Raw genomic sequence first — 16,306 nt, forward strand, 5'->3', positions numbered from 1 at the left:
TGCGAGGTATGTGTTGTGTGCCTGTGAAACAACGCTTTCACCGATTTTTACGCTCTTGAAAAATCGGACCCTGGTGGGTGGTTCAGTTCGAATATAGCACAGACCTTACTTTGAAAGTCCATTGGACTGACTGCAGCCTAGCTGTAGCTGTCTCCATGTTGTTTGGTTGTCCTTTTTCAATTGGTATTAATTTTGTTGTCGCTTACAGCGCCACCGAGTGGCCTGTCGCAGCGCCCTTTTTCACCTTGCTTCTGACTGAGCCCCTGCACAGGTGTGCCGATTTGGGTGAAGGGATCTCATTCCTTCCTGGAGTTATAGCCATTCGAGCCATCTCGGACACGCCACGTTAGCACGTTTTGAGGTCCCCTCGCCAAGGTGAATGGAAATTTCCACTTTTTTGGGATGATTATTGACAGGCAGACTCCAGAGAAGCTTTCTGTGCTGCTTTGGGTGGGACTGGGCCAAATACCTGGTGCTAGGTTGCAAAAGAAGGTTTTCGACAAAATCCCAAATACCCAAAAATTTTGTCAGAGCGACGAGCCAATCTGAGACCTGCGTCTGGTTCGGCTCGAGCCAAGGATTCCCATTACATAAGGCACGTGGCTCTGCGACGAACCGTTTGGGAGTTACGAGCGATGCCGTACTTTCCGTCGCTGCAGTGCCAGCGTCAGGCCGAGCGTGACGAGTCCCGGTGACGTTGCAGACAGGGGAGGGTACTACCATCCCCCAGCATTTTTAGGTCCCCCAGACTTACCAAAGCCGAGATGGGCATCGCCGTGTCCGGCTTCCTGCCCGCTGCGTCTTAGCGGCATCGCTTCTCGGCCTTTTGGCTAAGATCACGTACCTTGTCAGACGGTTTAGACTGCGATCGCCTCTTGGAGGTTTCCTGACTCGAGATCTTTTTATATCTTGAGTCACACAACTTCGAGAGGTACATTGAACTCTGCTGCTTCGGGCTCCAACACGTTTTAAGGTAAGGTCTTTTAATTATTTATTTGGTTATTTATTATTGTATTTATTGTTGTTTTAAGTTTCTAGGCTGTTGGTGCCTCCATCATGTCGGCTGCCCGTGCCGGCGTGCGGAGGCACCACAGCGTGCGCTTTTGTTTTAAAGAGGTGAATGGCAAGCTCCTAGGGATGTCAAGTCTTGACTTCTCCAGAAAGTCCTTTTTTTTTGGAGCGTCCATTCAGGTATAAGTTTGAGGGCTCGTGTACGTGGGTTAAGGGGACCTGCGCGCTGACCCCAAAAAATTTTTGACGGACGCGGCGTCGATGTCTGCTGGACCGCGCCGGCCCACGGGAGACCCCTGACCGGCGCAGGAGGATCTGGACCCCCGAGGGGCCCCGCGGAAGCCCACCCAGATTTGAGGCCCCTACATGCCATTCAGCACTTCTCCACAGGGTGGCGCACGGAGCAGTACACCTCAGGTTTAAAACAGTGGCATTTACCCGAATGGGGGGTGTACGATTTTTTTGGCCACGAAACCTATATTTGTCCATTTGACCTTTAAAGTTACAGAATGACCACGGAACCGATGCGGACCCCCGTCGGACCCCCAACCCGGGTCCCACGAACCCATTATTTGTCCATTTGACCATTATATTCACACAATGACTGCGGATCATCTGCAGACCCCTTGCGGACCCCCACCCTGGGTCCCACGAACCCCGTATATGTCCATTTGACCATTATATTCACACAATGACTGCGGATCATCTGCGGACCACTTGCGGACCCCCACCCTGGGTCCCACGAACCCACTATTTGTCCATTTGACCATTATGTTCACACAATGACTGCGGATCATCTGCGGACCACTTGCGGACCCCCACCCTGGGTCCCACGAACCCACTATTTGTCCATTTGACCATTATATTCACGGAATGACCACGGATCACATCCGGAACATTTGCGGACATATCCAAAATTGTGGTGAATGTTAACCAAAATGTCACAGACTTTGCCAAGCTGTAACTCCGCCAAAACGGGGCCAAACTGCACCAAACTCGGGTCAGAGTAAGAACTCCAGAAGGCCTACCGAACACCGCTGCCCCGCCATCCATAACACCCCGGGGGCGGAGTTATGGCTCCCCACATTTTTGATAGTCAAATGGAAGGAAGAGTTCTAGCGACTTGAAACTTGGTGACTTGATAGCCCTCGAAGGGCCCTCTCTGAAGCCACCTCCCCCAAGTCGATAGACCCCCGGGGGCCAGAGATATGGACCCGCAAATGCAAAAAGTCCCAAAATTTGACCGGCCATAACTCACTCGGAAAGAAGGGAAACAACACCAAACTCTGGTCAAAATTAGACCTTTGGGAGCTCTATCCGACGACACCAGCCCCATGTTCCTATGACCCCGGGCGTCCGAGTTACGGCCCCCCAAAATGTGGGATTTGAACCGTTATAACTCAGGAACCGGACCACCCAGGAACTCGAGGGTGGTCGCATACGGTAGGTAATTTCAGCCCCGGGGTCCACCGCTTCGCGGAGATATTAGCAAGAAAATAGTACCATCCACCCCCCTCGCACCTACTCATCCATGCCGGCCAGGGTGCACCCTCCCCGGCTAGAGAAGGCAGCTCGAGGGGGGTGGAAGTCGGAAGAAAATTTTTTTTATGAGGCCTAGAGAAAACAGTTGTACTGTACTCAGGGCACTCAGAGGAATCCATTTTTGTAAGTTTTATCCCATAATACTGTAGAAATATGCATAGAAAAAACTGTCGGATTTTGGTTAATTTGCACCACAAATGTTGCAAGTCTTGCAGTATATTAAATAGCAATATTTTTTTATTGTCAGTCTATTTCTCAAATCACTTCTAGTCTAATGAACTACACATGGGGCTATTTCATTAGTCACTTAACAGTTACTTTATTTGAAATCTTCCTAATTCCAATTTATCCATAATGTATTGTAAAATACGTTTTATAAAACAAGAGTGCACACTTTGCAGTGTATTTCTCATTCCACTTTTAGTCCAAACAACTTGAAATGGGACTATTTCCTTGGTCACTGACCAGTCAATTTCTCATTCCACTCATAGTCTAATGAACTACCTATGGCAATATTTCATGGATCACTTGCCAGTCTATTTCTCATTAATTTTCTAGTCTAATAAACTACATATGGCACTATTTCCTTGATCACTTGCCAGTGTATTTCTTATTCAAACTTTTAGTCTAATAAGCTACAAAAAGTACTATGTCCTTGGTCACTTACCAGACTATTTCTCATTCCTTTTCTAGTCTAATAAACAATACATTTCACTATTTCAGTCTATTTCTCATTCAACTTCTAGTCTAATAATCAGTTTACCTGGTTATGATGATCGGCCTGAATACATTTGAAATAGAAGTGTATTAATGTGAAAACATATGGCACTATTTCATGGATCACTTGCCAGTCTATTTCTCATTCATTTCATATTCTAATAAACTACATATGGCACTATTTCCTTGATCACTTGCCAGTCTATTTCTTATTCAAAACTTTTAGTCTAATAAACTACAAAAAGTACTGTTTCCTTGGTCACTTACCAGTCTATTTCTCATTCCTTTTCTAGTCTAATAAACAATACATTTCACTATTTCAGTCTATTTCTCATTCAACTTCTAGTTTAATAATCAGTTTAACTGGTGATGATGATCGGCCTGAATAAATTTGAAATAGAAGTGTATTAATGTGAAAACATATGGCACTATTTCATGGATCACTTGCCAGTCTATTTCTCATTAATTTTATAGTCTAATAAACTACATATGGCACTATTTCCTTGATCCCTTGCCAGTCTATTTCTTATTCAAAACTTTTAGTCTAATAAACTACAAAAAGTACTATTTCCTTGGTCACTTACCAGTCTATTTCTCATTCCTTTTCTAGTCTAATAAACAATACATTTCACTATTTCAGTCTATTTCTCATTCAACTTCTAGTCTAATAATCAGTTTAACTGGTTATGATGATCGGCCTGAATACATTTGAAATAGAAGTGTATTTATGTGAAAACATCCTAATTTCAAGTTATTCAAAATATAGTAAAATATGTTTTTATTAAACATTTTATGTATAGAAATACTATATATTTATTATGTATTCATTACATATACCTTTTTATTTACACACACAATATATAAATGTTTAAATTATTTTTATTACATGTAATATATATTTGTGTGTGTGTGTGTGTGTGTGTGTGTGTGTGTGAGTGTGTGTGAGTGTGTGTAAAGTAATGACACCTTAATTCAATTTCAAATATTTATTGAACTTTTTGTTTTGCAGACATTGTAAAGTCAAAATCAAAAATGCCTCAAAGTTCTGTACAAAAAAACACAATATATAAAAAGTATAATAGGAAACATGCATTATATAAGAAAAATAAAATAAATAAATAAACATGTTCAGAAAGATTCAGAGCAAACTGATATTAACCTTAACTATAACTATTTACAAAAAAAAGAAAAAAGAAAAATGGAACAGGCTATCAAAACAAATAAAAAGATAACCTTACTTTTTTATCGTAGAAATAAAAGGAGTAGAACAATTATCATAAAAAACATCAAAACAAACAATTTAAATAGCTACATAAATTATTTACGGGATTTTTTTTTAAATTTCTCCAGTCTCTTTTTTTACTTGCTGCACCAGCTTTTTAGACGCTATTTCCTGTGGTGATTTAAGTGGGGAGTTCTTCACCATCAGTCTGCGTCTGAGGACCATCTTCATTAATGTGCTTCTTTCCTTATAGAAATAATAAGAAAGGCAGAGTGTTAGTGAACATGTCTACTTGTCACAAACAGTTAAACCAATCCATGGGAAATTGTACTTACTGAAGCAGATTTCCCAGACTTCTGGCCTTCTTCGGCATCGGGAGGGCTGTCGGAGAGCGTTGGGCTGGTGGATGAGGACTTTTCCTCAGCTGGCATCTTGTGGGGTTTTGTCGTCTTTCTTCTCTTGGCACCTTGCTGCCTTGGACTATCAGCTTCCTCACCCACCACAGCTGTATCAAAGAGGCGACGGTGTTCTGCTGCCTGCTTTGCATTAAGGTTGAGGGCATAAAACCTGTCAGCTGTGGTGGTGTCGTGGCACATGAACTGTGCCACTTTGTGCCTATCTTCCGGGCAGTGAGTGTTCTTTGCCTTTTTGGAGAGAGAACAGCATAGGCAAAGAGTTAGAAAAAAACACACCAGAAACTCATAAAGCCGGGACAAGTACAGGAATGCTTACATGGGTGGCGATGGCAGTCCTCACATCAGTAAATGTGGGTGTGCCTGGTAACCCCATGCTCGCCCACGCATCCTGAAAATACTTGTTCAAGTTTTTGCAGGAGCTGGCCTTTGAGGTAAAGAAGAAGTAGTTTGCAACTCGTCCCCCTACCAAGTTGGACCGGAGTGAAAGGAATTCCTCAAACCACCCATACTCCTCCTGGTCCAGGGCCAGCTCGGCTGCACCAAAGGCCTGGTTGGTCTTGTGGGCTGATATCTTTAGAAACAGTGAGAAGTGGCATAAGCTGAGTTTTATTTTAAAGAAAACCATGTGGACAACGAGAGACAGAGAGAAAGAGAACCACTCACATTAATGACAAAGTGGCCTTCTGTAGCTGTCGCACGGGCATCTTCCACCTCTTTAATTGTTACATTTTGGAACACCCCTCCACGGTGACCATAAATGCTGGCCCAGTAAGTGGTGAGGTGTCCATAAAAAGACCATTGGTCCTTTTTCTCAGGACTAGTCTTCAGACGATCTTCACAGAAAAAAAGAGAAGCATAAAGGATCACATTGATCGCCAAATAATGAGAGGAGAAAGGATTCAAAAACTTACCCAGAATCTCAGAAATAATTTTTTTGGCAGAGTCCCGGCAAGCTCGCAGTGTGGCTTTAGGGATCAGGCGGGCCTCCTTGGCTTGTTTTACAGCCAGCTCGTGGACTGCCACGCTGCGCTTTACTGGGCGGGTCAAGTTCTGGATTTCCCTCCTAATCCCAATGAAAGCCACACGGGAGAGCCGGCATGTGGGCGGCGGGGTCTCATTAAGATATTTGAGGAACTGTGCCACATTTTTTAGGTAATGGTGCACAGTTGGCTCTGCAATGTTGCATTTCTTTAAAAAAGACAGCCAGGACCGGACCTTTGCCCTGTTGTCCAAAAACATCAAGCTGGCCAGATTGGTCTGGCCAGCTGACATGTATGAAATAAAAATTTTTATTCTAAAAATCTTTGAGGACACATTATTTATTAATTTCGGAGTGGGGTTGATGCCCTCCCAGTTGGCCCTGGACTCCTCAATGAGCTGATCTGCAAAAAGAAAGCACAAGAGAAGGACCAGGTGAGTCAGGTCGATAACATAGAGGTAAACACTAACAAACATTATTATTATTAAATTAAATTAAATTAAATTAAATTAAATTAAATTAAATTAAATTAAATTAAATTATAATTTATATATATATATATATATATATATATATATATATATATATATATATATATATATATATATATATATATTTATATATATATACATACATAATATGTGTGTGTATATGTAAAATTATATTACTATAATTTTCTAGTCTAATAAACTACAAATGGTACTATTTCCTTGGTCACTTATCAGTCTATTTCTCATTTCTCTTGTAGTCTAACAAACTATAAATGGGGCTATTTCCTTGGTTCACTTACCAGTCTATTTCTAATTCAACTTCTAGTCTAATGAACAACAAATGAGATTATTTCCTTGGTTCACTTACCAGTCTATTTCTCAGGTAACTTCTAGTCTAATAATCTACAAATAGGAGATTTATTAATGAAAGTTATTGTATGGTGTTATCAAAGTGACAAGTGTCATACTCACTTAGGGCTGGCACGTGGTCCGGAAAGGGGTATGGTGCATCGGAGGAGTGGGCCTTCTTTGAAGGCCCGGCGACCTCCTCCTCGGGTCCTGTGGCTGGCTCTGCCTCAGGCCTGGTGGCTGGCTCTTCATCTAGTCTGTCAACCTGCGACTCTGAGCACTCCTCTTCCCCAGGGCTGTTGAGGGCCGATAGCAGACTGTGTTGCCCGTGCAACCTGCCTAGAGGGGGTGGGATTTGACCGCTTCCTCAGCTGCCGGTACCGCCGTGAGAAGCTCTCCCAGAAGCAATGGATAGGAGAAGCTTGCGCTTAGCTGATTATAGCCACGAAAGCACAAGGGACAGTCGTCCAAAGCCATATCTACTTTTGTTAAAACACTAAAGGATGAATAGCAAAAGGATGAATGCAAGGGACACTGCCCAAGCATTGGTTACTTATATAACTTTTTAGGTCCCATTTGTAGTCTGTTAATACAACTTTGAGTCTAATACATTAGAGAGCACAATTTGCAGTCTATTTCTCATTACACTTCTAGTTTAATAAACTACAAATTTGACTTTTCCTTTGATTCACTCACCAGTCTATTTTTCATTCTTTTTCTAGTCTAATAAACTACAAATGGGACTATTCCCTTGGATCACTTACCAGTCTATTTCTCATTCAACTTCTAGTCTGATAAACTACAAATAGTACTATTTCCTTGGTCACCTACCAGTCTATTTCTCATTCATTTTCTAGTCTGATAAACTACAAATATGACTATTTCCTTGATTCAGTTACCAGTCTATTTTTCATACCACCTCTAGTCTAAGAAACTACAAATGGAACTATTTTCTTGGTCACTTACCAGTCTATTTCTCATTCCACTTTTAGTCTAATAAACTGTAAATTACCTTGGTCCCTTACCAGTCTATTTCCCATTCATTTTCCCCTCACACCTACTCATCCATGCCGGCCAGGGTGCACCCTCCCCGGCTAGAGAAGGCAGCTTAAGGGGGGTGGAAGTCGGAAGAAAATTTTTTTTATGAGGCCTAGAGAAAACACTTGTACTGTACTCAGGGCACTCAGGGAATCCATTTTTGTAAGTTTTATCCCATTATACTGTAGAAATATGCATAGAAAAAAGTCAGACCAGGGGGCCGTCTATCCGACGACACTAGCCCCATGTCCCTATGACCCCGGGGGTCAAAATGGCCAAAACGGGGCCAAACTGCACAAAACTCGGGACGGAGTAAGACCTCCAGAAGGCCTACCGAACACCGCTGTCCCCCCATCCATAACACCCCGGGGGGCGAATTTATGGCCCCCCACATTTTTGATAGTCAAATGGAAGGAAGAGACCTAGCAACTTGAAACTCGGTGACTTGATAGCCCTCAAAGGGCCCTGTCTGAAGCCACCTCCCCCAAGTCGATAGACCCCCGGGAGCCAGAGATATGGACCCGCAAATGCAAAAAGTCCCAAAATTTGACCGGCCATAACTCACTCGAAAAGAGGAGATACAACACCAAAATCTGGTCAAAATTAGACCTTTGAGAGCTCTATCCGACGACACTAGCCCCATGTCCCTATGACCCCGGGGGTCCGAGTTACGGCCCCCCAAAATGTGGAATTTGAACCATTATAACTCAGGAACTGGACCACCCAGGAACTCGAGGGTGGTCGCATACGGTAGGCCCCTCGACCCTCTAGGGATCCCCCGAATTTGAGCCCCGGGTTCCACCGCTTCGCGGAGATATTAGCAAAAAAATAGTACCATCCACCCCCCTCGTACCTACTCATCCATGCCGGCCAGGGTGCACACTTCCCGGCTAGAGAAGGCAGCTCGAGGGGGGTGGAAGTCGGAAGAAAATTTTTTTATGAGGCCTAGAGAAAACAGTTGTACTGTACTCAGGGCACTCAGAGGAATCCATTTTTGTAAGTTTTATCCGATAATACTGTAGAATTTGCATGAAAATGAGCGTTGAATTTTGGCACACATATGCACCACATGTGGTGCGTATCTCACTTTTCATTATATAGCAACTGTATTTGCAACAAGGAATGAGATCTGCCATGCTGTGGTGTATTGCGAACTTTTTTCCTGATGCGCCCTCCTGGGGTCTTGGACTCTTCCATGAACGATGCACCCACCTGAGGTCTTTCACAGACGAGGTGATGCACCGAATCAGGTGTGTTTGGTTAAAGAGAGTCATCTAAAACCGGCGTTGGGAATCCTTCGGTTAGCCACCCATCCTTCCTTTCCTGGAGGGGGGCTAACCGTTGGTGTGGACGGTAGAGACGCAAATCATACCTCTGGCTGACCGCCTGGGCCTTCATACTTACCTGGCAGGGGAGACACCATGATCAAGAAGGCGGTTCACCCAGGGCGAGGCTTGCCCATTGCACTCCGGCCATGCTGACCCCTGCGAATTCCCCAAATGCGGGAATCTCGACTGCATAATTTATGGTAGTGGGGGACTGCGTTCGCGCTCTCCCCTGAAATTGTTGGTGAAACAAAGGAGAAGAGGTTTTTTCCAGGTTTTTTTTTTTTTTGCATTTCAGAATGGGGAGTTCTATCACATGCGAGGTATGTGTTGTGCGCCTGTGAAACAAAGTCAGTTACGCTCTTGAAAAATCGGACCTTGGTGGGTGGTTCAGTTCGAATATAGCACAGACCTTACTTTGAAAGTCGACTGGACTGACTGCAGCCTAGCTGTAGCTGTCTCCATGTTGTTTGATTGTCCTTTTTCAATTGGTATTAATTTTGTTGTCGCTTACAGCGCCACCGAGTGGCCTGTCGCAGCGCCCTTTTTCACCTGGCCTCTGACTGAGCCCCTGCACAGGTGTGCCGATTTGGGTGAAGGGATCTCATTCCTTCCTGGAGTTATAGCCATTCGAGCCATCTCGGACAAGCCACCTTAGCACGTTTTGAGGTCCCCTCGCCAAGGTGAATGGAAATTTCCACTTTTTTGGGATGATTATTGACAGACAGACTCCAGAGAAGCTTTCTGTGCTGCTTTGGGTGGGACTGGGCCAAATACCTGGCGCTAGGTTGCAAAAGAAGGTTTTTGACAAAATCCCAAATACACGAAAATTCTGTCAGAGCGACGAGCCAATCTGAGACCTGCGTCTGGTTCGGCTCGAGCCAAGGATTCCCATTACATAAGGGTACTACCATCCCCCAGCGTTTTTAGGTCCCCCAGACTTACCAAAGCCGAGATGGGCATCGCCGTGTCCAGCTTCCTGCCCGCTGCGTCTTAGCGGCATCGCTTCTCGGCCTTTTGGCTAAGATCACGTACCTTGTCAGACGGTTTAGACTGCGATCGCCTCTTGGAGGTTTCCTGACTCGAGATCTTTTTATATCTTGAGTCACACAACTTCGAGAGGTACATTGAACTCTGCTGCTTCGGGCACCAACACGTTTTAAGGTAAGGTCTTTTAATTATTTATTTGGTTATTTATTATTGTATTTATTGTTGTTTTAAGTTTCTAGGCTGTTGGTGCCTCCATCATGTCGGCTGCCCGTGCCGGCGTGCGGAGGCACCACAGCGTGCGCTTTTGTTTTAAAGAGGTGAATGGCAAGCTCCTAGGGATGTCACGTCTTGACTTCTCCAGAAAGTCCTTTTTTTTTTGGAGCGTCCATTCAGGTATAAGTTTGAGGGCTCGTGTACGTGGGTTAAGGGGACCTGCGCGCTGACCCCAAAAAATTTTTGACGGACGCGGCGTCGATGTCTGCCGGCCCACGGGAGACCCCTGACCGGCGCAGGAGGATCAGGACCCCCGAGGGGCCCCGCGGAAGCCCACCCAAATTTGAGGCCCCTACATGCCATTCAGCACTTCTCCACAGGGTGGCGCACGGAGCAGTACACCTCAGGTTTAACCCTTTCGAGTCGATTAACGCGGATACGCGTTTTGAGTCATTTTCTCCTGATAACTCCGAAAAGACCTTAAATTACACTTTCAGTTTTAATCGTACAGATAAGAGCAATACATCAATCGAATCTGTAAAGGGTCTACTTTTTTTTGGATACAGACATAATAACAACAAAACTTTGTGCACTCATAAAATAAAGATAACAAACAAGGTGTGCTGTCTGCAGCCTTTGTCTGCGCTTATCTTCATTTACAAACAAGTCATTAAAATGAACTGTAACTCCGTGAATACTCAACGAAAATACATGGGGGAGATATCTATAGAAAGCTTGACATGTCTATTTTTAAACTAAACAAGTGCCGCCGAAAACAGATATTCTGTGATAAAGTAATCCATATGAAAACAACGCGATGTCTGTTTTTCAAGTCTCCCTTCATTATATCTAATGTGACCACGCCCCCGCGCTGAACGCGCTATTCAGATTCAAACTGAAGCGCGCGGCTTGAATACGCCCATAACAGAAGAAAAAGCAGCGAGACTGTTCTTCAAGTGTTTATTTTACTGTTTGCTTCGCGATGAGAGGAATAAGACATAATTCACCCCAAAAAGATGTCATGTGGTTGAGGATTTGAGAAATGGATTTCCTCAGAAAAAAAGAATGCAGCACTTTATTCAGCAGAGATCATAAACATGAGTAAGTCTCTTTTTATTTATTTATATACTTGTACTAGTTTTCACATAACGTGTAAACATTTTACTAGTTAGACTTATTCCAAATACTTTTTCCAAACTATAATTCCTGACTAAATGTATAGTAATCAAGTGAAACATTATGAAGTTTCAATAACAATATACAATAATATACCATTCAAAAGCTTGATGTAAATAATATAAATGTAACAAATAGATAACTGTCACAAATGTAAAAACATGCTTTTCTTTCAATTTATTCCCCCTAAAAACCCAGAAAAATATTCTCAGCTCTTTTCAACATTAATAATAATGATAATAATAATAACAATAAATGTTTTTTTTTGTAGAAAATAAGATTGTTAAAAGGATTTCTGAAGGTTTGTGTGACTGGAGTCACACAATGATGCCAAACAATTTGTTTGAAAGTCAGCTTTGATTGTTTCTAATAAACTGTTTAACTGCACCCCCAAGTGGATATTAAAATGTGTTGTGGGATAATTAAATATATTCTAAATAAACTACAAACATAAAATTATATAGATTTATTTTGTTCTTGCATTCTTTCTTGTAACTCCTTCCTCTCAGTGGCACAGATGACTGAATGGCTCATTATGCAGCTCATTATGCAGGCCTTTGTCTTCTCAGGTGTAAATCACAATGATATTCATGGTAGTTGACGCCTACTCGCATATGACTTTTACCAACAAAAAGTGTCTTAGAAAATTTAAATCAATATATTGTTCTCTGTGAGTGAGTAAACAAGATGATTTTCACATCATTTAGAAAGAAAAATTCTAGGCTACAAGCTCCAGTTCTCAAAAATCCTGGGAACCATTGTTCTTTATGTGTTTTTTTGCCTTATTCAAGTGTTTTAACATTTTTAGTTTTTCACTAACCACGCATAATATTTTTTTTCTCAAAAACACAATCATGTACATACATGCATTTCTTATATTATTATAGCCCAGTTTGTGCTGATTACAGTGAGATTAGACTTTAGCCATTTAGATATTTATAAGAAACTGAAAAAGCACAAATGTCAGGGCATGACAAAACTTCTCCAGGCCCCAAAAATACCCTTAGACTCCAGAGGGTTAAAACAGTGGCATTTACCCGAATGGGGGGTGTACGATTTTTTTGCCCACGAAACCTATATTTGTCCATTTGACCTTTAAAGTTACAGAATGACCACGGAACCGATGCGGACCCCCATCGGACCCCCATCCCGGGTCCCACGAACCCATTATTTGTCCATTTGACCATTATATTCACACAATGACTGCGGATCATCTGCAGACCCCTTGCGGACCCCCACCCTGGGTCCCACGAACCCCGTATTTGTCCATTTGACCATTATATTCACACAATGACTGCGGATCATCTGCGGACCACTTGCGGACCCCCACCCTGGGTCCCACGAACCCACTATTTGTCCATTTGACCATTATGTTCACACAATGACTGCGGATCATCAGCGGACCACTTGCGGACCCCCACCCTGGGTCCCACGAACCCACTATTTGTCCATTTGACCATTATATTCACGGAATGACCACGGATCACATCCGGAACATTTGCGGACATATCCAAAATTGTGGTGAATGTTAACCAAAATGTCACAGATTTTGCCAAGCTGTAACTCCGCCAAAACGGGGCCAAACTGCACCAAACTCGGGTCAGAGTAAGACCTCCAGAAGGCCTACCGAACACCGATGCCCCCCCATCCATAACACCCCGGGGGGCGGAGTTATTGCCCCACACATTTTTGATAGTCAAATGGAAGGAAGAGACCTAGCAACTTGAAACTCGGTGACTTGATAGCCCTCAAAGGGCCCTCTCTGAAGCCACCTCCCCCAAGTCGATAGACCCCCGGGGGCCAGAGATACGGGCCCGCAAATGCAAAAAGTCCCAAAATTTGACCGGCAATAACTCACCCAAAAAGAGAGGAAAAAACACCAAACTCAGGTCAAAATTAGACCTTTGGGAGCTCTATCCGACTACACCAGCCCCATGTTCCTATGACCCCGGGGGTCCGAGTTACGGCCCCAAAAAATGTGGAATTTGAACCGTTATAACTCAGGAACCGGAATACCCAGGAACTCGAGGGTGGTCGCATACGGTAGGCCCCTCGATCTTCTAGGGATCCCCCAAATTTTAGCCTCGGGGTCCACCGCTTCGCGGAGATATTAGCAAAAAAATAGTACCATCCACCCCCCTCATACCAACTCATCCATGCCGGCCAGGGTGCACCCTCCCTGGCTAGAAAAGGCAGCTCGAGGGGGGTGGAAGTCGGAAGAAAATTTTTTTTATGAAGCCTAGAGAAAACACTTGTACTGTACTCAGGGCACTCAGAGGAATCCATTTTTGTAAGTTTTATCCCATTATACTGTAGAAATATGCATAGAAAAATGTGGTGAATGTTAACCAAAATGTCACAGACTTTGCCAAGCTGTAACTCCGCCAAAACGGGGCCAAACTGCACCAAACTCGGGTCAGAGTAAGAACTCCAGAAGGCCTACCGAACACCGCTGCCCCCCCCATCCATAACACCCCGGGGGCGGAGTTATGGCCCCCCACATTTTTGATAGTCAAATGGAAGGAAGAGACCTAGCGACTTGAAACTTGGTGACTTGATAGCCCTCGAAGGGCCCTCTCTGAAGCCACCTCCCCCAAGTCGATAGACCCCCGGGGGCTAGAGATATGGACCCGCAAATGCAAAAAGTCCCAAAATTTGACCGGCCATAACTCACTCGGAAAGAAGGGAAACAACACCAAACTCTGGTCAAAATTAGACCTTTGGGAGCTCTATCCGACGACACCAGCCCCATGTTCCTATGACCCCGGGCGTCCGAGTTACGGCCCCCCAAAATGTGGGATTTGAACCGTTATAACTCAGGAACCGGACCACCCAGGAACTCGAGGGTGGTCGCATACGGTAGGTAATTTCAGCCCCGGGGTCCACCGCTTCGTGGAGATATTAGCAAGAGAATAGTACCATCCACCCCCCTCGCACCTACTCATCCATGCCGGCCAGGGTGCACCCTCCCCGGCTAGAGAAGGCAGCTCGAGGGGGGTGGAAGTCGGAAGAAAATTTTTTTTATGAGGCCTAGAGAAAACAGTTGTACTGTACTCAGGGCACTCAAAGGAATCCATTTTTGTAAGTTTTATCCCATAATACTGTAGAAATATGCATAGAAAAAATGTTGGATTTTGGTTCATTTGCACCACAAATGTTGCAAGTCTTGCAGTATATTAAATAGCAATATTTTTTATTGTCAGTCTATTTCTCAAATCACTTCTAGTCTAATGAACTACACATGGGGCTATTTCATTTGTCACTTAACAGTTACTTTATTTGAAATCTTCCTAATTCCAATTTATCCATAATGTATTGTAAAATACGTTTTATAAAACAAGAGTGCACACTTTGCAGTCTATTTCTCATTCCACTTTTAGTCCAAACAACTTCAAATGGGACTATTTCCTTGGTCACTGACCAGTCTATTTCTCATTCCACTCATAGTCTAATGAACTACATATGGCACTATTTCATGGATCACTTGCCAGTCTATTTCTCATTAATTTTCTAGTCTAATAAACTACATATGGCACTATTTCCTTGATCACTTGCCAGTTTATTTCTTATCCAAACTTTTAGTCTTATAAGCTACAAAAAGTACTATTTCCTTGGTCACTTACCAGACTATTTCTCATTCCTTTTCTAGTCTAATAAACAATACATTTCACTATTTCAGTCTATTTCTCATTCAACTTCTAGTCTAATAATCAGTTTAACTGGTGATGATGATCGGCCTGAATAAATTTGAAATAGAAGTGTATTAATGTGAAAACATATGGCACTATTTCATGGATCACTTGCCAGTCTATTTCTCATTCATTTTTATAGTCTAATAAACTACATATGGCACTATTTCCTTGATCACTTGCCAGTTTATTTCTTATTCAAACTTTTAGTCTAATAAGCTACAAAAAGTACTATTTCCTTGGTCACTTACCAGACTATTTCTCATTCCTTTTCTAGTCTAATAAACAATACATTTCACTATTTCAGTCTATTTCTCATTCAACTTCTAGTCTAATAATCAGTTTAACTGGTGATGATGATCGGCCTGAATAAATTTGAAATAGAAGTGTATTAATGTGAAAACATATGGCACTATTTCATGGATCACTTGCCAGTCTATTTCTCAGTAATTTTATAGTCTAATAAACTACATATGGCACTATTTGCCTGATCCCTTGCCAGTCTATTTCTTATTCAAAACTTTTAGTCTAATAAACTACAAAAAGTACTATTTCCTTGGTCACTTACCAGTCAATTTCTCATTCCTTTTCTAGTCTAATAAACAATACATTTCACTATTTCAGTCTATTTCTCATTCAACTTCTAGTCTAATAATCAGTTTAACTGGTTATGATGATCGGCCTGAATACATTTGAAATAGAAGTGTATTTATGTGAAAACATCCTAATTTCAAGTTATTCAAAATATAGTAAAATATGTTTTTATTAAACATTTTATGTATAGAAATACTATATATTTATTATGTATTTATTACATATACCTTTTTATTTACACACACAATATATAAATATGTTTAAATTATTTTTATTACATGTAATATATATGTGTGTGTGTGTGTGTGTGTGTGTGTGTGTGTGAGTGTGTGTGAGTGTGTGTAAAGTAATGACACCTTAATTCAATTTCAAATATTTATTGAACTTTTTGTTTTGCAGACATTGTAAAGTCAAAATCAAAAATGCCTCAAAGTTCTGTACAAAAAAACACAATATATAAAAAGTATAATAGGAAACATGCATTATATAAGAAAAATAAAATAAATAAATAAACATGTTCAGAAAGATTCAGAGCAAACTGACATTAACCTTAAC

At 42.3% G+C, this 16,306-nt stretch overlaps 1 non-coding gene across 1 annotated transcript; it reads left to right on the forward strand.

The window, feature by feature from the left end:
• The first annotated feature begins 9,160 nt into the window (after positions 1-9,160).
• LOC132134620 (U1 spliceosomal RNA) lies at positions 9,161-9,324 on the forward strand. The gene has a single exon (XR_009429675.1). It is a non-coding gene; the product is annotated as a U1 spliceosomal RNA (small nuclear RNA).
• Positions 9,325-16,306: the final 6,982 nt, after the last annotated feature.

Source organism: Carassius carassius, unplaced genomic scaffold, assembly GCF_963082965.1.
Source record: "Carassius carassius unplaced genomic scaffold, fCarCar2.1 SCAFFOLD_61, whole genome shotgun sequence".
NCBI lineage: Eukaryota > Metazoa > Chordata > Actinopteri > Cypriniformes > Cyprinidae > Carassius > Carassius carassius.